Below are 21422 nucleotides of genomic sequence, written 5' to 3'. Positions count from 1 at the left end.
AGATCTACATACATGGCATTTACAAAGAGATTGCTACTGAAATCTATCAAGAACAGAGATCTACAAACATGGCATTACAAAGAGATTGAGCTCTAGAGCAAACAAATGATGGGGTTTTTAAACCATGGGGAAGGAACTGTGATAGGGTAGGAAACAGGAGGAGGTGTGTCTTCTGATTGATGGGTTGATTGTTGACTGATTGGGGAGTGATGATTTTCACCTGTGAGGGGAGACGGAGAGAAAAGAAACACACACAGGATACACACACACACACACAGGATAATGGTATCCGTAACACTCCCACCCTTAAAAGAGCAACCCTAGGGGGGATTGCGATCACAGTATTAATGAATACTCACAACAACAAAGTAACAACCTTGCAAAACATACAAAAATTATTACACACGAGACAAAGCATCCGCAAACACATTATCAGAACCCTTTTTGTGGCGGATCTCCAAATTCAAATTTTGTACAATCAGCGCCCAACGCATAAGGCGCTGGTTCTGGTTGTACATTCGGTGGAGAAAAACTAAGGGGTTATGGTCAGTATACACAATCACTGGTAGGGCACTGGAACCAATGTATACTTCCAAGTATTGCAGAGCCAACAACAAAGCAAGAGCTTCTTGTTCTATTGTCGCATAGTTTGTTTGACATTTATTCAATTTACGGGAAAAATAACAAACAGGATGATCTACTCCACTCTTGTCCTGCTGCAGTAGAACAGCACCAGCACCTCTGGCACTAGCATCTACCTCAAGCTTGAACGGTTGTTCAAAATCCGGAGCAGCAAGTACAGGGGTACTACATAAGAGTGCTTTCGCTGATTCAAAAGCTCTCTTACAATCAGGGGACCACACAAATGGTCTTGCAGGACTGAGCAAATCAGTCAATGGAGCAACTACCGCAGAGACATTTTTACAGAAGCTACGGTAGTAGCCAACCATCCCTAAAAAGCGGCGTAGCTCTCGTCTAGTGGTAGGTGCAGGGAATGCAGTTATAGCCAAGACCTTGGCATCAACAGGGCGCACCTGTCCATGGCCAACCTCTTTACCGAGATAGGTAACAGTAGCCTTCCCAAACTCACACTTTGCCAAGTACAGGGTTAGAGAAGAAGCTGCCAACCGTTCACATACTACCCTTAGCGAGTCAACATGATCTGACCACTCAGACGAATAAATCACTAGGTCATCAAGGTATGCACTACAATTAGGAACGCCAGCTAATACGGAGTTAACCAGTCGTTGGAAAGTGGCTGGTGCATTTCGCATCCCAAAAGCCATGACTGAGTACTGTAGGAAGTTGTCTGGGGTCACAAAGGCAGAAATCTCTGAAGCACGTGAAGTTAACGGAACCTGCCAGTAACCTTTTAAGAGGTCCAACTTGGTTACATACTTAGCAGCACCAATAGTATCGATACAGTTATCCAGTCTGGGTAACGGGAACGAATCTGGCATTGTGACAGAATTTACCTTTCGATAATCCGTACATAACCTGGACGTACCATCAGGTTTAGGAACCAGAATGCAAGGAGAACTCCAAGGGCTTGAACTTGGCTTAGCCAGGTCATTCTCCAACAAATATTTCACCTCATCCCTCATTATCTTCCTCTTGGAAGCGTTGATACGATATGGGTGTTGCTTGATAGGTGTAGCATTTCCAACATTAATGTCATGTTCCAACACATTTGTGCGAATAGGAACGTCATTAAAGAGACATGGAAAACTGTGTAGTAGCCTCACAATATCATTAGCCTGTCCATCCGTTAAATGAACCAGACCTGACTGGATAGACAGCAGCATTTCTGAGTTGGGCAATCTAACACACTGCTGCTGAGTATTGCGCAACTCCAAGCCATCAACATCATCAATTTGACAGTCCACTATCATCGCAGTAGTAGCAGAGGAGACAGCAGTACCTTCCTCTGTTTTTGAACTATCTAACTGTGTGATGGGTCGGGTGTGGTATGCTTTCAACATGTTAATGTGACACACACGATATTGGCGTTTTCTATCAGGAGTTTGAAGCACATAGTCAGTTTCACTTATTTTCTTTTCAATTAAATAAGGACCAGAGAAACGAGCTGACAGTGAAGATCCTGGAACAGGTAATAACACCAGTACTTGGTCACCTGGCTGTAGTGGACGAGAAACAGCCTCTTTATCATAGTGTCTTTTCATGCTCCTCTGTGAGGAAGACAGAGCTTCCTTTGCAAGAGCACAAGCTTGGTGTAGGCGCTCACGAAAGCGACTAACATAGTCCAACACATTCTCATCTCTGGTACACAACTCTTGGGACAAGAACTGTTCTTTAAGGACTTTCATTGGTCCTCTTACTGTGTGACCAAACACTAGTTCAGCCGGGCTGAAACCTAGGGACTCCTGCACAGTTTCACGAGCAGCAAACAAAACTAGAGGAACTCCCTCATCCCAATCTTTCTCAGATTCCAAACAATATTTACGTAGCATAGACTTCAGTGTCTGATGCCATCTTTCAAGCGCACCCTGAGACTCTGGGTGATAGGCGCTTGATACACGGTGCGTAATTGATAAGGATTTCAACACCTGCTTGAAGAGCTTGGATAGGAAATTGGTACCTTGATCGCTTTGTACCACCTTAGGTAACCCGAATGTCGTGAAGAATTTTATTAAGGCTTTACTCACTATCGGAGCTGTAATCCTTCTCAGAGGAATAGCCTCGGGGTATCTTGTAGCCATACACATTATCGTTAACAAAAACTGGTTACCCGATTTTGTCTTCGGTAACGGTCCGACACAATCAACCACCACATGCTCAAATGGTTCACCTATGACAGGTATGGGACAAAGAGGAGCGGGAGGAATAACCTGATTTGGTTTTCCTGTTATCTGACATGTGTGGCATGTCCGACAGAACTGAGTCACATCTTGTTTTAAACCCGGCCAAAAGAAATGTCGAAGGATCCGATCATACGTCTTTGTAATTCCTAAATGACCAGACCACTGGTGATCATGAGCAAGGGATAACACATTTTGTCGAAAGGCTGTAGGAATCACTATTTGGTAAACAGCATTCCAATCTCCACCCGCGTCAACATGGGATTTCCATTTACGCATGAGGAGATTACCATCAATGAAGTAAGCCACGTTCTTCTTCTTCACATCTTCCAATGAGACAACACTAGTAAAACATTTAGCAAGTTTGTTGTCAACCTTTTGGTTAGCAATCAGCTGCTCACGAGTGACTGGTAACTGTATTGCATCAGCAATAAGTTCAACATTCTTTAATTCTTTCCTGGGCTGTTTGTCAGAGGTGATCAACTTCTCAGAGGTATCACACAATCCATCCTCTTGATCATCCTCTTTGAACAGAACAGTGTTCAACAAATCTATCACGTCACCCTCTTGTAGTGCCTGAGCACGAGTGACAGCACAAGCGGGGAACACATGTGGATAACTCTGTGCCAACTCATTCGAGAGAGAGTGGTCACTTTTATCCAATACTTCCAATACGGGTACTACCTTTCCTCCGGCAATATCGTTACCCATTATAAAGGTCACACCTTTCACTGGCAACATAGGACGTACCCCCACTCTGAACATTCCACTGATTAACTCAGAGTGTACTTTCACAAAGTGCAATGGCACGGGGACAAAACCCATTTCAATACCCTGCACTAACACACTGGAACCACAGTATGTATCGTCAGATAAGGGCAACACATCAGACAATATAAACGACTGCGCCGCACCAGTATCTCTAAGGATTTTAACCGGACGCTGAGACGCTTCGTCATTCGTTAGGGACACAAACCCCTCGAAAATGAATGGTTCATAACTGCGGTCGGGGACTGAGACTTTCAAACTGCAGTTACCCTTAGGCACCTGTTTTGTTGCAGACCTCACAACCGTACGAATTAGAGCAACACCTGTTGGCGGCTTGGCACGAAGAGGCATCCCTTGTTTGCGTTTAAGCATGAAGCAATCATTAATCATATGTCCCACTTTATGACAATAGAAACAGGAACGCTCAGTCTTCTGCCGTGCTTGATATACTACTGCTGGTCGACTAGGGCTAAAGGTAGGAAACTCAGTGTCTCTACTCTCAGTTTGAGCCGAAAACACACTCTTGTGCGTCAACACAAACTCGTCTGCCAACACAGACGCTTCTGCCAGGGAGGATACTTTCTGTTCGTTTAGGTAAACTACAATGCGTTCGGGTAAGCAACAAGATTAACTCCCGGAGAGAGTTGAAATCAGTTACCTTACTAGCAGCATGCCATTTATCAAACAGATTTCCCTTGTCTCTAGCAAATTCCACATAAGTCTTACTAGAAGACTTTCTATGAGACCTAAATCTCTGTCGGTATGCCTCAGGCACAAGCTCATAGGCACGAAGAACAGTAGCTTTGACTACTTCATAATTCAAACTGTCCTCCAGAGGTAGCGCTGACAAAACCTCTTGGGCTTTACCAGTTAATTTACACTGAAGTAATAGGCACCATACCTCTTCAGGCCACTTCAATGCTACGGCTATACGCTCAAATACACAAAAATAGGAGTCAACCTCTGACTCTCTGAACAAAGGTACTAAGGCAATCTGCCTACTAATGTCAAACGTGTTTGAGGACACAGCTGGTGAGGACGACTCACTAACAGTGACAGCAGGAACGAAGGCTAGCCTCGCTGTCTCTGCCTCCAGTTCCATCTGGCGCATTTTAAACGTCATCTGCCTCTGTTCTCGTTCTCGTTCTTTTTCTGCCTCAATTTTACACATCTCCAAATCTAAATGCCGCTGTTCTTTTTCTGCCTCAATTTTACCCATCTCCAAATCTAAATGCCGCTCTTCTCGTTCTTTTTCTGCCTCAATTTTACACATCTCCAACTGGAGAGTCTCTCGCCTAATTTGGTCTCTCTCTTCCACCTCTAGTTGGAACTGTGCTAAACGGACATCCCTCCTGGCATCAACATTTGACAGTGGGGAGAGTGGATCAAAACGGGACAATGTGGCTGGTGTTTTAGCCTCGCCCTCATTATCAGACACCAATGGGCTTACAGGAGCAGCAACATCCCCTACAGGGGTAGTATGCTCAGGCAGCGGTAACACAAGCACCTGCTCTTCCAACAATACATTTAACACCAGCTTTTTAACCTCCGACTTAACTACATTCTGTGGAATCGATACTGAATAATGGTCAGCCAAGGTCATTAAATCAACTCTACGACATTTGTCAAAAACCTCCCACGAAGGGTTATCCAAAAAGGACTTCAAATCAAAAGTAGCCATCTTACACTACTTCACAAGAGCCAAAGAAAATAGCAAGCACTAATGCTACTTCAGCTATAACGTTCAACACTTAACTATACCACTATCAACAATCTACATGAGCGGCATGGGTGTCAGTAAAGACAGATCCCGGAGGAGCCCCCACTTATGTTACGAATCCCTTTTGGCCCGACAGTCTAGGGGGGATGGTAATGAGACCCGTAACATAACTCATGTAAATTATAATTGTGACCAAGTAAAAGTGTGAACGTAATAACCAGGACAACTGAAATCTACCGTCAAACTCAAGGTTTATTTGATAAACACACGGTAATGGGGGGAGCAGGAAAAGGGGCTGAGCTGGACCCAAGGAAAGAAACAAATATGCAAAAACACCCCTAAGCTAGACTAGCCTACTTTAACAACAGCTAACTAACTAACCAAAAATACAGTGGGTGGTCCGCCCAGTTCTAACTAGTGTTTTTAACAAAGTTTACCTACGGGTAGTGTATGCCCATGGGCGACTTGTCTTGGTTTCCCCTTTTCCCACCAACAAAACACCATAAGCAAAAACAATACTCACAGGAGATGACAAAGTGATTTGGAGGTGCTCAAACAAAAGAAGAGGTTAAGACGCAAAGAGAGAGATCTACATACATGGCATTTACAAAGAGATTGCTACTGAAATCTATCAAGAACAGAGATCTACAAACATGGCATTACAAAGAGATTGAGCTCTAGAGCAAACAAATGATGGGGTTTTTAAACCATGGGGAAGGAACTGTGATAGGGTAGGAAACAGGAGGATGTGTGTCTTCTGATTGATGGGTTGATTGTTGACTGATTGGGGAGTGATGATTTTCACCTGTGAGGGGAGACGGAGAGAAAAGAAACACACACAGGATACACACACACACACAGGATAATGGTATCCGTAACAAATGGGGCGTCCATCGAGGGCTTGAATCTGCAGAGGAATGGGACATTTCACGCGGGGGATCTGTAACACACTGGTGAAGTCTTGAACAATTAAAGTTTTGGCGGCCTCGGTGTCCACAAAGGCTTGAATCTGGTGCTGATGGTTGTCCTAGTGGAGGGTTGCGGGTAGTAAGAGACGGTGACTTGGTAACCGGGAGGTAACTGAAAGCGTCACGGTCTCCCCCTGTCCTGGCGAGCATTGGCATTTCCCGTCAGCTCTGGGCAGGTAGCATGGAGATGGCCGAGACCTCCACAGTCTTTGCGCATGAGCCTGTCACGCTCCTGTGGGCTCAGACGTGTGCGTCCCAGCTGCATAGGCTCTTCAATGCTGGGTTTGGGGGGCTTGGGGTGCTCAGGAAACCGGGATACTGGGGTGTCTCACGCGTTCTCGGAGTTGGTTGTTGATCCTGATTGCCAGCGTTATCAGGGACTCAAGGTCCTCTCCCAGTTCCCGAGAGGCCAGTTCATCCTTGATCGAGTTAGACAACCCCTGGTGGAAAGCGATGACTATTTCCTCTGTATTCCACCCACTCTCGGCGGCGAGAGTGCGTAACTCAATGGCGAAGTCAGTCACTGGTCTGGCCACTTGACGGATGTTAAACAGTCAGCTGGACGCTTCTCATCCACCAACTGGGTGGTCGAAGACTCATCGCAGCTCGACAGTGAAGGCTAATATGGAGCAGCAGGATGGTGGCTGCTGTTCCCACACCGCCGTTGCCCACGTCAGGGCCTTGCCCAAGGGTAGAGAGATTATGTTGGCGATCATGGCCCGATCGGTGTGGAACGAAGAGGACTGTTGCTCGAACACCAGAGAGCACTGGGTGAGGAACCCCTTGCATCCTCGCAACATTCTTGATCTGGGTGCTCTCTGCTGGGTCCATGTTGTAGGCTGAAGCTTGCTGTGACATGGTGAGGTTGGACTCAAGGGCAGAGAATAGACCAGACAAGGAATCAGTGGTTCATGATAAACATAATACTTTACTGAGAAATGGTAACGGAAGGATTACAGTAACACTTGGAAAACCACAAACACTCTCAAAAACTCACTCAGGAGACAAACGCACACGGCACACAATTCAAACTTCAGCACAGGACAACCTAAAACACACCTCTTTTAACAGGGAAATCATAATGAGTAAATAGGACACACCTGAGTGTCGTTAATGTCTCTAGGACGGTCTCTGCCGCCCTCTTGTGACAGGTGGAACCATGAGACTTTGAAGAATCCAAAATCTAAAATACACTTTTTGGGTTGCTACATCATTCCATATGTGTTACTTCATAGTTTTGATGTCTTCACTATTATTCTTCAACGTAGAAAATAGTCAAAATAATAAATAAAAAAGAAAAACCATTGAATGAGTAGGTGTCCAAACCTTTGACTGGTACTGTACATATATAATACATTTACAGAAAACAAAAGTGCAATTGCTATTTGTTATTAATTTACTATACTGTATTGTGGTCTTATATGTTCCATGTAAACATGTAATTATGGCATGTACACTTTGCGATTGTCTTTCAATTAAAATGTGTACAGTATGTATACTGAAGGATTGCACAGATGGAGCCATTGAATGGTCCTCAGATTAACATTCAATACAGCTCACTCAGGTTGTTATCCAGTTGATCAAACCTCCAGGGAAATCACTTTCATAGTATGTATAGGCTGCATTTACCCAACGGACTCAGGAGTACCATAGTAAGCATACATTTGATTAGCATTTGTGCCACTAATGCTAAAACATTAGCATTTGGAAAATGGTGCCAGGGAAATAAAACCAAAGCATGGATTTCTGTTATTCCCTGCTTACAGGATAAGGAAACCAACATGTCATTTTGTAATTTGGGTAAACTATCCCTTTAAATAACCTTCTTTGTTATGTAACCATGCCCAACATAACATATCATACTAATTGGAAGGGAACAAATTGTCAAGAATCCTCCCGGTACTGCTGCTCAGTCTGTTCACCAGTTACAGAGGTCGACGCCACCGGCCTTCTAGGCTGCACAGAACTGTGTCCTTACGCACACCTGATTCCAATTCCTCACTGATTGTGTTTGCATAAATGTTTGTTTCCCCATTGGTCTGTCGATTATTGTTCCCATGTCCGTTGGTCGTGTGAGTACCTATGCATTGTCTCAGCCTGTGCTGCGTGTTTTGTGTATTATGGGTCTCGTGTCGTTCTTAAAGGTTGACCCTTGCTCCTTTGTTTGGGTACATCCCAGTGTTTTGTATACGTGTTTGTTTTGGGTGTATTAAAACCCCAGATGATGTATTCTTGCGTCTGTCTCCAAATCCTTTACACCAGCGTGACACAAATGTACATTTACTATGTCACGTCTTTTCTGATAGGCCAGGCTGACATGTATAGTACATAAGAATTTAGTACATGTGTAGCACATATGAATTTGAGGGGAACAAATGTACATTTACTATGGCTATGGTGTAGTAAAGGTAGGTTTGAATCCAGCTTACAGCCCTTTGACACAACCTCTTTCCATCTTTCCTCACTGTCATCCTCTATCTGTACAATAAAATCAGAAAATATTTCCCAAAGAAATTGCTGAACTTAGCTGAACTTTCACAACTAAGCTACTTTGTGTTGTTAAGCAGCCTATAATCCTTCCTTCCATGAATTCACTTTCATGGAATTCACTTTCATAAAAAGTACACAAGCATGTATAATACTTACGTATTTGTATAATACATTTACAGAAAGCAGAACTGCTATTTGTTATTAATTTACTATACTTTATGTACAGTGTATGTTACATGTAAAACATGTAATGGTATGAAGGAATGCACTTTATTACATATATGTTATGTATGTTACATGAAAACATGTCATGGTATGAAGGAATACACTTTATTACATATATGTTATGTATGTTACATGTAAAAAATGTCATGGTATGAAGGAATACACTTTATTACATATATGTTATGTATGTTACATGAAAACATGTCATGGTATGAAGGAATACACTTTATTACATATATGTTATGTATGTTACATGTAAAACATGTCATGGTATGAAGGACTACACTTTATTACATATATGTTATGTATGTTACATGAAAAAATGTCATGGTATGAAGGAATACACTTTAATACATATATGTTATGTATGTTACATGTCATGGTATGAAGGAATACACTTTATTACATATATGTTATGTATGTTACATGTAAAACATGTCATGGTATGAAGGAATACACTTTATTACATATATGTTATGTATGTTACATGTAAAACATGTAATGGTATGAAGGACTACACTTTATTACATATATGTTATGTATGTTACATGTAAAAAATGTCATGGTATGAAGGAATACACTTTATTACATATATGTTATGTATGTTACATGTAAAACATGTCATGGTATGAAGGAATACACTTTATTACATATATGTTATGTATGTTACATGAAAACATGTCATGGTATGAAGGACTACACTTTATTACATATATGTTATGTATGTTACATGTCATGGTATGAAGGAATGCACAGATGGAGAAAATGGGAGCAAACAAGGTTTTGGTATTCCTACGTGGTCAGAAGCACAAAAACACACCATACAGCCAGTCACCCCTCTCTCTGTGCCTCTCGTTCTCTCTCTCACACACCCTTCTCTCTCTCACCCCCCCTCACTCTCTCTCTGTCCCATGTCTGCCCTCCCCGAGGAAATACACTAATGCTCCTGAATGTTTAGAGACAGGATATATTGGAGCTGGAAGGGCACAAAAAAAGCAAGCCAACATTATGTTATTATCATCAAGGCTATCTGTGTGTATTGTATAGTGTGTGTCAGTAGATTAATTATCAATGGGCAATGTACACTATATATATTGTATGATCTGTATATGATGTTATGTCTATGGGCAGCATATTTACATACAGAATAATTAATGATGTGTCCTAGACAATTTCCATCCTTGGGGACATTCAATTTGCTCTGATCCTATCTTGTTTATCCAGTGTAGGCTACACTCTTCTAGACCATTTAGAGTACAGTACATGTGTGTCATCTTTTTACACATTTCCTTCCTGCACTGTTCTCAGATGAGATGAGTTCTCGTAGCCAAGGAAAACGTCTGGTGGAAGCATACGATTACACTCAGATGTGGATAGGAATAATATTTATACAATCCCAGTTGCTAAACTATGGTAGAGAACAGAGTCAGGGATCTATTCAATCTCATCTCATTCAATTCAATAATGCATTGCATTGAATCACCAGTCAAGAATAGGTTACTTTTCCAATCTGTTCATAGTCAGTAATTGAATTTCCAAGAAATTATTTGTCCCTAACCTTGATGTAGGCAGACAACATAATAATGTGATGGTTGCGTATTATGTGCTTATTTTAGTCTTCCATTGAACTCAACAGAGTCTTCTCAGAAAGTGATTTAATAACCACAATTGGATGCAGGCATCTAAGGATAACTAGATTAGATATAATGCATAATCCTGTATCCCGCTTTCTCATTCCCCACTGTGGTTCACCATGGGGTCTGCAGTTCTTAAGAAACCGTTTCACAACAGAATCGGAGTAAAGAATATGCCCCTGGTTAACTATGTTTAGCCTACCTGTGTCGGCCTGCAGTGATAGCGACCTGGGTCACTGTCCTTATACACACTGTTTGGAGATGACCTCAAACTACAGGTGTCCAAACACAGGCAAAGGGCGAGAGAGGGGTCCCTGGTTACCTTGAAAACATGTGCCTGCCAGACAGACAGACCTACCTTGAATTCCACTTGATTATGCACATGATGGCATTATCATTGTTACTGTATCAGTCAACACGTTATTTAGCTGTTATTATTTATACTATAATTCCTATAACCACATCAGTACCATGTTATTCCAACTAGAAAATGACATTTACTGAAGTAAATGTGGTGTGCTTGCTAGTCTTGAAGTATTTATGGTTGTGAAATAGTAGTAGTAGTAGTAGTAGTAGTAATGGTAGTAGTAGTGGTAGTAGTAGTATTAGTAGCAGTGGTAGCGGCAGTATTGGTAGTGGTGGTAGTAGTAGTAGTAGTGGTAGTGGTAGTAGTAGTAGTAGTAGTAGTGGTAGTGGTGGTAGTGGTAGTAGTAGTGGTAGTGGTAGTGGTAGTAGCAGTAGTAGTAGTGGTAGTCGTAGTAGTAGTAGTAGTGGTAGTAGTATAAATGGTAGTAATAGGGTTTTCAGAGGCTATGTGTTAGTTACAATGACCTATTTTGAGGTGGTTTGTCGGTGTGAACTTCTTACAGTGGGCTAGTATAGTAGTATAGTAGTATAGTAGGCTATAGGTACACCACCTGGTTCACCAAAATGGTTTGCTCTTATAGACAGTGAGTCATGTGGCTGTGACTTGACATATAAAGCAGGCAGACAGACACCGAGGCATTAAGTTAAAGTTCGACTGAACGTCACAATGGGCAAAACTAGTGACCTAAGCGACTTTGAGCGTAGTATGATCGTCGGTGCCAGGCACAACGGTTCCAGTATCTCAGAGACGGCCGGCCTCCTGGGCTTTTCACACACGTCTAGGTTTTACTGAGAATGGCGTGACAAACAAAAAACATCCAATCAGTGGCAGTCCTGTGGGCGAAAACATACTTTTATAGCCTTGCTACTGTATATAGCCTGTATTTTTACTGTTGTTTTACTTCTTTACTTACCTACTGTTCACCTAATACCTTTTTTGCACTATTGGTTAGAGCCTGTAAGTAAGCATTTCACTGTTGTATTCGGCGCACATGACAAATAAACTTGGATTTGAATTGATTTATGAAGAGGTTCTGAAGCTGTGCTTTCCATTCAGCAAGCACACCAAACTAGAGGTTATACCAGACTGGAACAAAACAATGGACTTCTATGTACTACGTCTGAGAAACGGCATGAAAAAATGTATCAGGCATCAAACAAGAGGCAATATGAGGTAAACACACACACACACACACACACACACACACACACACACACACACACACACACACACACACACACAGGCAAGTGACTAATTCACTCAAAGGTTCATGCTGGGCCATGTCAATACACATTATACATGAAGTGACGCGCAGAGAGAAAGAGGGCAGTCAGATTAAGAAAGAGAGATGGAGGAAAAAAAGGAGAGTGGGAAAGCAATGGGAGGGGGGCTGGTGCTATTATGTAAGGTCTCTACAGACCATATGAGGACAAGTGTGTAAACTGGAGGTTCCAGGTCAACTCAGGTTAGCTAATTAGAATAAGGAGAAATGGGGAGAGAGGGGGAGAGAGGCAGGGAAAGAGAGAGAGAGAGGTTCTGGTCGGCTGAGGTTAGCTACTCGGAAATAAGGAGGAATGCGGAGTGAAAGAGAGAGTGAGGGAAGGAAGGGAGAGAGAGAGAAAGAGAGAGGGAGGGGAAGGGAGAGAGAGAAAGAGAGAGAGAAGGGAAGGGAGAGAGAGAGAGAGAGAAAGAGAGCGAGGGAAGAGAGGGAAGGGAGAGGGCGAGAGAGAGGGAAGGGAGAGAGAAATGGAGATTGAGGTTAGTTACTCAGAATAAGGAGATTATACCTAGCTATCCTCAGTGTGTATGGCTGGTCCTATACTGTTAGTCATCCCTTCAGTCTGTGTGTGTGTGTCTGTGCTCGTGTGTGTGTGTATCGGATGGAAGGAATAGCATCTTTTCACCAACACAGTCAAGGTCTATTTCCCGATCTTCCCTAGTACCTTTCAGAGCATGTTAGGAATCCCTCATAAGCAAATAGATTAACTTTATGGGCAATCAGTCATATTTTGCCAAGGTAAGAACAGCAAACATAACACGATGAATGCTACTCTACAGCAGGGGTGCAACTTTCAATGGGGACAGGGGGGATATGTCCCTGCCACATTCTAAAATAGCATTTTTGTCCCAGTTTGATCATTGGAATGTAATACAAAACATGGCAACGGTGTACTTTAGGACCATGTGGACGCCTCTGAGCAGTCGGGCAGGCTGTTTGCAGAGTTTGTCCAACTGGATTTAGGACCACGGGACACCACTGACAGGCTGTGTGAAGGCAAAGCTTCTGGAAGGCTGGCTGGACCAGCGCGGGACAGTTGAGAATAGTGTTGCCTCTTTCACCGAGTTGTAAAAGGAAGCAGAACAAAAACAAGCTACTCTTTAGTTGGCTGATGTAGCTGGCAAGGTAATTGAGGTGAATGAATAAGCTACATAGTGATTAACTACCACACACATCTGTCAGATAGCGATATGAGGTGGCTATTATTACTATCTAACAGCAGTTGTTTGTTTGGGAATGTTTTGTAGCCTTTGTCTAACCACATTTCAGAAGTAAATGAACTTGGCAAGCTTTCGCCAGTTGATGTACCGTTAGAGAGAGAGCTGGCCAAAAGTTGGCTAACATTAGCTATTATTTTTGCCTCAATCAAACTAGACTTGAATCAAACAATGAAACCATCGGCCAAATGATTGAAGATTGATATTATGACGTTTTTCAGTGCAATGTGAGTTTTATTAGTCAGTATGTCAATGTAACGTTATTAATCTGTCAGTTTCCCTGGCTAATTCCTTACTTTTCACACTGACACAGTACTAAACAGCTCTAACATTACAGGCTTCACTGTCATGGTGCAGAGTAGAGGTCTGCGCTGAACAATTTTTTTTATCCCGCTCCCACCTGCACCCGCTCCCGCCTGCACCCGCTCCCGCCCGCACCCGCTCCCGCCCGCACCCGCCCCCGCCCCCGCCCGCACCCGCTCCCGCCCGCACCCGCTCTCCCGCCCGCACCCGCTCCCGCCTGCACCCGCTTGCTTTCTGTCCAATTCCCACCAGCTACCGCAAGAACGGGTCCCAAACACATCCACTGTCCCGCAATGTTATTTCAAGCGTTAGCCATGGTCCCAGCAATTTGCCGCCATATAGGCAATATCAAATGCGCATAAATAACTTAAAAAATAGATTAAATTATATCAGCCATTATGCTAGATGTAGTTTGAAGAGAGCAGAGTTGGAGAGACTTGCACTTTCGCTTGAGCTATTTGTATAGCCTACCCTTTATGAGTGGGAAGATTTTCAGACTGAGAAATATGGGTGATCAATATTTTGGCCTATTTCTAGGCAATGTAGTAAACTATAGCGTAATCATAGGCCTTTTTAGGAAGTACATTTCCTTGGAAAGATAACTGCCCCATGCTTCGCCGCCTATGTATACATAGGCTATAGCCTACTCTAATTGAGACCCCACGTGCACATGATCTCGCAGGTATGGCTACTGAACAACTTTATCTTGGTCAGTTCGCAGTTGTAAATGAGAACTTGTTCTCAGCTGGCCTACCTGGTTAAATAAAGGTGAAATAAAAAATAGAAAAATCAAAACAGGAAGCAGCAATAATGATGACAGCGCCGTTTTGCATAGTCCTATAGGATATAACCTACCTTTTAGGAGGATGATTTGCAGGCAGAGACAAATAAATGGGTGATCCATACCTACTGAAAATTAAAAGGCTCAATACCTGCTCACCACAGTAGCCTGACCGAGCCTTTTCCTTTTCAATGATGATTACATTTTTTGACTTCGACTCACTTTGGTTGAGCTCCCTCCACTTCTTTTCATTATCAATATTTATTTACAGACACTGGAGTAAACCACAGTCTAATCATATTTAAGTTCATTTCATATTCAAGTTAACTGAAATGTGATTCTCTGCCCAAGTAGGCAGCCTAATTTATTTCAATGAGACGACATGCCCAACTAGGAGGCAGGCTACTGTAGTTGAAGCAGTGAATTTGAGTGTGTGAATCATGAGAAGAACACGTGCTTTAATACAATAGGTAGGCTAACGCATACAAAGCAGAAAGAGGACCGTTTCAAAATAATCGATGGGACAACAAAAATATTTGAGTCCCAAAGTTGTCTGTCTGACCTCCGATGCCGCCCGCAGCATTAACAATGCAGACCGCAAACGCAATGATCTCTGTCGGGATCCGCAGGCATCCAGCGGGAATGCATCCCTCTAGTGCAGTCAGTACACAACACTATGCTCATCATGTCTTAGCAGGATTAGATGGTGACAGGGGTCTCAGCAGAGTCAGGCAGCCAGGGAAGACCAGTCTGTGACAGACCTGAGGTCAGGCAGCCAGGGAAGACCAGTCTGTGACAGAGCCGAGGTCAGGCAGCCAGGGAAGACCAGTCTGTGACAGAGCTGAGGTCAGGCAGCCAGGGAAGACCAGTCTGTGACAGACCTGAGGTCAGGCAGCCAGGGAAGACCAGTCTGTGACAGACCTGAGGTCAGGCAGCCAGGGAAGACCAGTCTGTGACAGAGCTGAGGTCAGGCAGCCAGGGAAGACCAGTCTGTGACAGACCTGAGGTCAGGCAGCCAGGGAAGACCAGTCTGTGACAGACCTGAGGTCAGGCAGCCAGGGAAGACCAGTCTGTGATAGACCTGAGGTCAGGCAGCCAGGGAAGACCAGTCTGTGACAGACCTGAGGTGAATTATTGCAGATACAACACTTTATTGTCTCTGTCCAGCAAACACTGGACAAGCCAGATGCTATTTTAAGACAGTCGGAAAAACCTCCAAAGTTGATTTCCAAATTGTATCAATGGCTAATAGAGGCTTTTCCCGATGACACAAAAAATGTAAAGCAAAAATGTGAGGAAGACCTGGGAAAGGCTATTGATGATGAATGGACACAGATATGTTAGAATGCCCAGTCATGTTCATATAATCTCAGACATAAATTACTGCAGTTTAAAACCATCCATAGAACATTCAAAACTCAGCAAAAAAATAAACGTCCTCTCCCTGTCAACTGCGTTTTTTTCAGCAAACTTAACGTGTAAATATTTGTATTCAACAACTGAGACATAAACTGAACAAGTTCCACAGACATGTGACTAACAGAAATTGAATAATGTGTCCCTGAACAAAGGGGGGGTCAAAATCAAAAGGAACATTCAGTATCTGGTGTGGCCACTAGCGCATTAAGTACTGCGGTGCATCTCCTTCTCATGGACCCCACTCTTCCACCAATGCACCTGTAAGTTCCCGGTGCAACTTTCATAAGGTCTGAATGCCTTATATGGAATACTGTACGACAAAAGGAGTCTGTATTGAAAACATGCCCATGTCAGGGGAGATACATATTTAGGCAATCCCTAGCTGCTGGGCTGCTCAGTTCTGGCCCTGGGGGTCTGCTGTACTGTTGTCACTCCGGCCTTGGCCTAACACACCTGAAAGCTGAGTGAGGTGTGTTGGTTTGGGGCGTTACAGGGCCGAGGACCCCTAGGGACGGGGTGACCCAGCTATATTGTGTGCAAGTAAAAAGAGCTCTACAGTACTATTAGGCCTGTGATATGAATTATATGGAGGGTGTACTGTTTCTGTGTGTTAATGTGTAGGTGTGTTTTCATTCAACTATTGTTTTCCCCCAAAAAAAGACGGGAAGGAAGTTGTGTTGGGCAAAGAGTTGAGTTATTGACTAGACTGGTGGGGGTCTGGCGTGCAGGCGGCTCGGGTTGGCTGTCTTAAAGACAAAAGTTGTCTTTGTACTTGATTTGTAAGAGTTGTTCATTTTTTAGGCTATTGTTTTGTTTTGTATTATTTATTTTTTTAAACAAATCAAAATATATTTTAGATTTTAGGTTCTTCAAAGTAGCCATCCTTTGCCTTGACGACAGCTTTGCTCACTCTTGGCATTCTCTCAACCAGCTTCATGACACACACACACAAATGATGCAGACAATTACATTGATGGAAGCCACAATCTATCTGCAATATTAAAGCTGATCTACTCCCTAAAAAAATGAAATAAAAACTTCCATTTTGTATTTTAGTCCAATGAGCATTTAAAAAACGTTATTTATCCCTCAGGGTCAACTACTTTGGCCACGTGAGTCAGCAGCAACAACAACAACAACAACAACAACAACAACAACAACAACAACAACAGCAGCAGCAGCAGCAACAACAACAACAAACCACAACTGATATACTACACACAGCAAATTCAATGAGTAATTCCTGTTATCTTATCTGTCAGTGGTTTCCTAACCACATGGAGTGTTGATGTGTTGATAAGGGTCTTCCTGGTATTACCGGCTTGGTGTGAAAATAGCACACTGTTGATCCCACTGGACAGGAAATCAGTATATCCTGTATCCTCTATTCATGTATTTAAAATGTATGTAGCTCTATCCTTGTGATGTTCTTGTCCATTAATGTCCTGTATTATGTCATGTTTTGTGGAGACACCAGGAAGAGTAGCTGCTGCTTTTGCAACAGCTAATGGGGATCCTAATAAAATTAGAAAATTGTGTCTCAATGGTCTGATTGGGAGTAATAGAGCACTCAATGCTATTTAAAGTGTATTGACCATGGTTGCATCTGAAATTGCACCCTATTCCCTATATAGTGCACAGCTTTTGACTAGAGTCCTGTACACTATATAGGGAATAGGGTGCCATTTAAAACACACATTGTGGATACATTCTTAATGCTATGATAGAAAGAACTGAGATGAAGGATAGTCCACAGTGTGTACTATGCGTTTCACTTTGTACCCTACCTAAAAAGCTATCCGTTCAAAGTACAGCACGTGTGTACATTAACACTGAGGTTAAGTTAGGTAATGTTGCGATAGTGGTATGTAATCACAGGTCAATACAACTACAGAGTGTGTGTTGGGGTCGGGGGGCGGGGGATGTGTACTGAAGCATGTTTGCACAGTAAGGTCACTCGTTGACTAACCTCAAACCAAGGAGACAGGTTCAGAGACACACACACACACACACACACACACACACACACACACACACACACACACACACACACACACACACACACACACACACACACACACACACACAGTCGTACAGCAAATCAAAGTGTACATTAGCTTTGAGGGGAGTTGGAAAGTCTTGTATGACTCAGTACGTGGTTAGCATCCCTCTCTCGTTATCTCCGGATCCATCCCTCTCTCTCTCTTCATCCCTCTCTCGTTATCTCCGGATCCGTCCCTCTCTCTCTCTTCATCCCTCTCTCGTTATCTCCGGATCCATCCCTCTCTCTCTCTTCATCCCTCTCTCGTTCTCTCCGGATCCATCCCTCTCTCTCTCTCTTCATCCCTCTCTCGTTCTCTCCGGATCCGTCCCTCTCTCTCTCTTCATCCCTCTCTCGTTCTCTCCGGATCCGTCCCTCTCTCTCTCTCTTCACCCCTCTCTCGTTCTCTCCGGATCCGTCCCTCTCTCTCTCTTTATCCCTCTCTCGTTCTCTCCGGATCCATCCCTCTCTCTCTCTCTCTCTCTCTGTTTCTCCTAACCTGAACTATCACACCATCTATTTCCCTTCATCCCCTCACCCCCTATTTCTCTCCTTCCATCTCTCTCTCTTGCTCTCTGTTTATCTTGACCCTAATACTCACTGTAAAAATGCTCACTGGGAAAGGGCTTGTAAGTAAGCATTTCATGCTAAAGTCTACATCTGTTGTATTCGGTGCATGTGACAAATATAACTTGACTCTCCCTCCATCCCTCTCTTTACCTCACCCCTTTCATCACCCCCTCTCCCTGCATCCCGCTATCTCTCTCTGTTTTTCCCCTCATCCCTCACCCCCTCTCCCTCTTTCTCTCCCTGCATCTCTCTCTCTCCCTCTGTCTGTTTCTCCTAACCTGACCCTGGCCCTCCCTCTCTACAACACTCTACTCGCCTGCACTAGAGCTCTTTATACTAATCCTTATCCTGGAGTTGGACAGGGAGCCAAAGTTCACATTATGAGAGTTTGAGTAACAACCCAAAAAAACAACACTAACATTTACTCTGGCTAACCACTGTGGGGAGGAGAGAGAGAGAGAGAGAGAGAGAGCGAGTGGGCGTTTGTGTGTGTGTGTGTGTGAGAGAGAAAAAGCATAACTTGTTTATTGATCAATGTACAGTTTACATATTCATGTTAGCCTATATTAGTATCTGAGTAATCTATCCACCACATGCGATACACTGACTTTATGTATGGGAGTTAGGATAGGATACGAACCGCAAAGGCAGGGGTAACATATAAACTTGATTGTTTTTCACACCCACCAACAGGCCTGTAGCAGTCACAACCACTAGCCAGATGGTCTTACCAGCGAAGAACCATGTAACAACTGGAACAAAGTCTGATTGAAATTGTGTTTGTGTGAAAAAAATCACTGCAGGATAAAAAGATTTTCTGCTGAATAACAAGCTCAGGAAACAATATTGCTTTTGTCCTCACACTAAGGTGACTGTCCACATATTGAGTACAGAGAGAGAGATCCTGTTCTAATTATACCAGGAACTGGGATGGAAAATTGTCATGAGATGTCCTCCAAGAATAGAGTAACATTGTCCAAACTAACCCAAACTGTCTAGAACCTCTTTTGTCCAAAGCTCTTCTGAGAAAGATCATACCCACCATAGAAGTAGATTATACTGTCTCATATACCATGGCTATCGGCCAATCAGCATTCAGGGCTGGAACCAGCCAGTTTATAAAAGGCCATTGAACACAGACAATAGGAGGATTCAACAAGACGTATGCAAATTAGAGCAGAACTTGGTCTAAAGAGCCTGAAGTATGGGCTTATTATTGACCACCATACACCGTCTATGGGTTGTGTACCATAGAAAATGGATTTAAAATACCATAGTCCTACAGTATCAAAATGTAAAGCCTTTTCATTGTTGATTATGTACCCCCTTATCTTCCTCGCCCCCATCCATTCTGGAATTTTCATCAAACGTTCTCTGCACTGTTCTGGAATGTTTATCTAATGTTCTCTGGACGGTAGCCAGATTGGATTACAATGGATGTAATCAGCATTGTGCCAGGATCACACTAAGGCTGTACTCTGTCTAAATGAGTTGTGTGGCACGCCCTGAACAATAGGGGTCAACAAAACGTCTCTTCTCCGACCCCCCCCTCCCCCTCTCTCTCATTCATAGTTTCCTACGAACACCCTCTATATCCTCAAACATCCCTGACATACACGCTATTGTCTCCCTTCTGCAAAAACAACAATCTGTCAAACAACATAATCATTTAAAAAATGACCGATTCCAAGTCCATGACTATTTTAGCATTGCCAAGGAAACCATCCAGAACCTATACAGATCTGCTATCTTAGTTTGACCAGTTTCTTACAGCAGGAAAATGCACTGAGTCAAACTCATTCCACGGAGGGCTGAGTGTCTGCAGGTTTTCGCTCCTCCCTTAGACTTAATTGATCACTTAAGGTCACTGGTTAGTAAGGAACTCCCCTCACCTGGTTGTCTAGGTCTTAATTGAAAGGAAAAACCAAAAACCAGCAGACACTAGGCCCTCCATGGAATGAGTTGGACACCCCTGCACTGAGCATACAAAACATTAGGAACCCCTTCCTAATATTGAATTACACCCCCCATTGCCCTCACAACAGCCTCAATTCGTCGGGGCATGGACTCTACAAGGTGATGAAAGCGTTCCACAGGGAGGCTGGCCCATGTTGACTCCATTGCTTCCCACAGTTGTGTCTAGTTGACTGGATGTCCTTTGGCTGGTGGACCATTCTTGATACACACGGGAAACTGTTGAGTATTAAAAAAACAGCAGCGTTGCAGTTCTTGACACAAACCAGTGCCCCTGACACCTACTACCATACCCCGTTCAACGGCACTTAAAACTTTTGTTTCTTACATTCACCATCTGAATGGCACACCAATCCATGTCTTATTAAAATGTCTCATGGCTTAAACATCCTTCTTTAACCTGTCTCCTCCCCTTCATCTACACTGACTGAAGGGGATTTAACAAGGGACATCAATAAGGGATCATAGCTTTCACCTGGTCAGTCTGTGTCATGGAAAGAGAAGGTGTCCCTAATGTTTTGTACACTCAGTGTAGTCATGCTCAACAGGAAGTGTGAATTATTACGTGGTTGATACATTTTTTGTTGGGGCAAATCAAGTTTGAAATGTTAAAGTGGGGTTTCAAACTTTATAAGCCTTTTTAAAACTTGAATACACTACATGTTTGCATTTCTGAATTGGCTCCATTTAATAATGCAGTGTACACATCTTTTTATAGATGTTCAGTGACGGAGGGTTGTTGAAATATTAAGGAGGGTTTGTGTATATATGCGCAAGGGTGACATGTGTCTGTGTGTGAGGAAGGGGGTAGAAGGGGTGGGGGGTATATGTTGCGTAATCCACCGTG

General features: G+C 43.2%; 1 protein-coding gene and 1 long non-coding RNA gene across 2 annotated transcripts in view; one reads left to right on the top strand and one right to left on the bottom strand.

Annotated features, from left to right (window-relative positions):
* LOC139424506 (myb/SANT-like DNA-binding domain-containing protein 4) overlaps nt 1-21422 on the bottom strand; it is a 1073247-nt gene that overhangs the window by 1050309 nt on the left and 1516 nt on the right. The gene's annotated exons all lie outside the window — the stretch shown is intronic.
* LOC139423782 (uncharacterized) lies at nt 13205-17441 on the top strand. The gene is made up of 3 exons (XR_011635879.1): nt 13205-13395; nt 13645-13714; nt 17084-17441. It is a non-coding gene; the product is annotated as an uncharacterized lncRNA (long non-coding RNA).

This window comes from Oncorhynchus clarkii, chromosome 13, assembly GCF_045791955.1.
Source record: "Oncorhynchus clarkii lewisi isolate Uvic-CL-2024 chromosome 13, UVic_Ocla_1.0, whole genome shotgun sequence".
Taxonomy (NCBI): Eukaryota; Metazoa; Chordata; class Actinopteri; order Salmoniformes; family Salmonidae; genus Oncorhynchus; species Oncorhynchus clarkii.
This window is presented reverse-complemented; position numbering and strand designations above follow the sequence as displayed.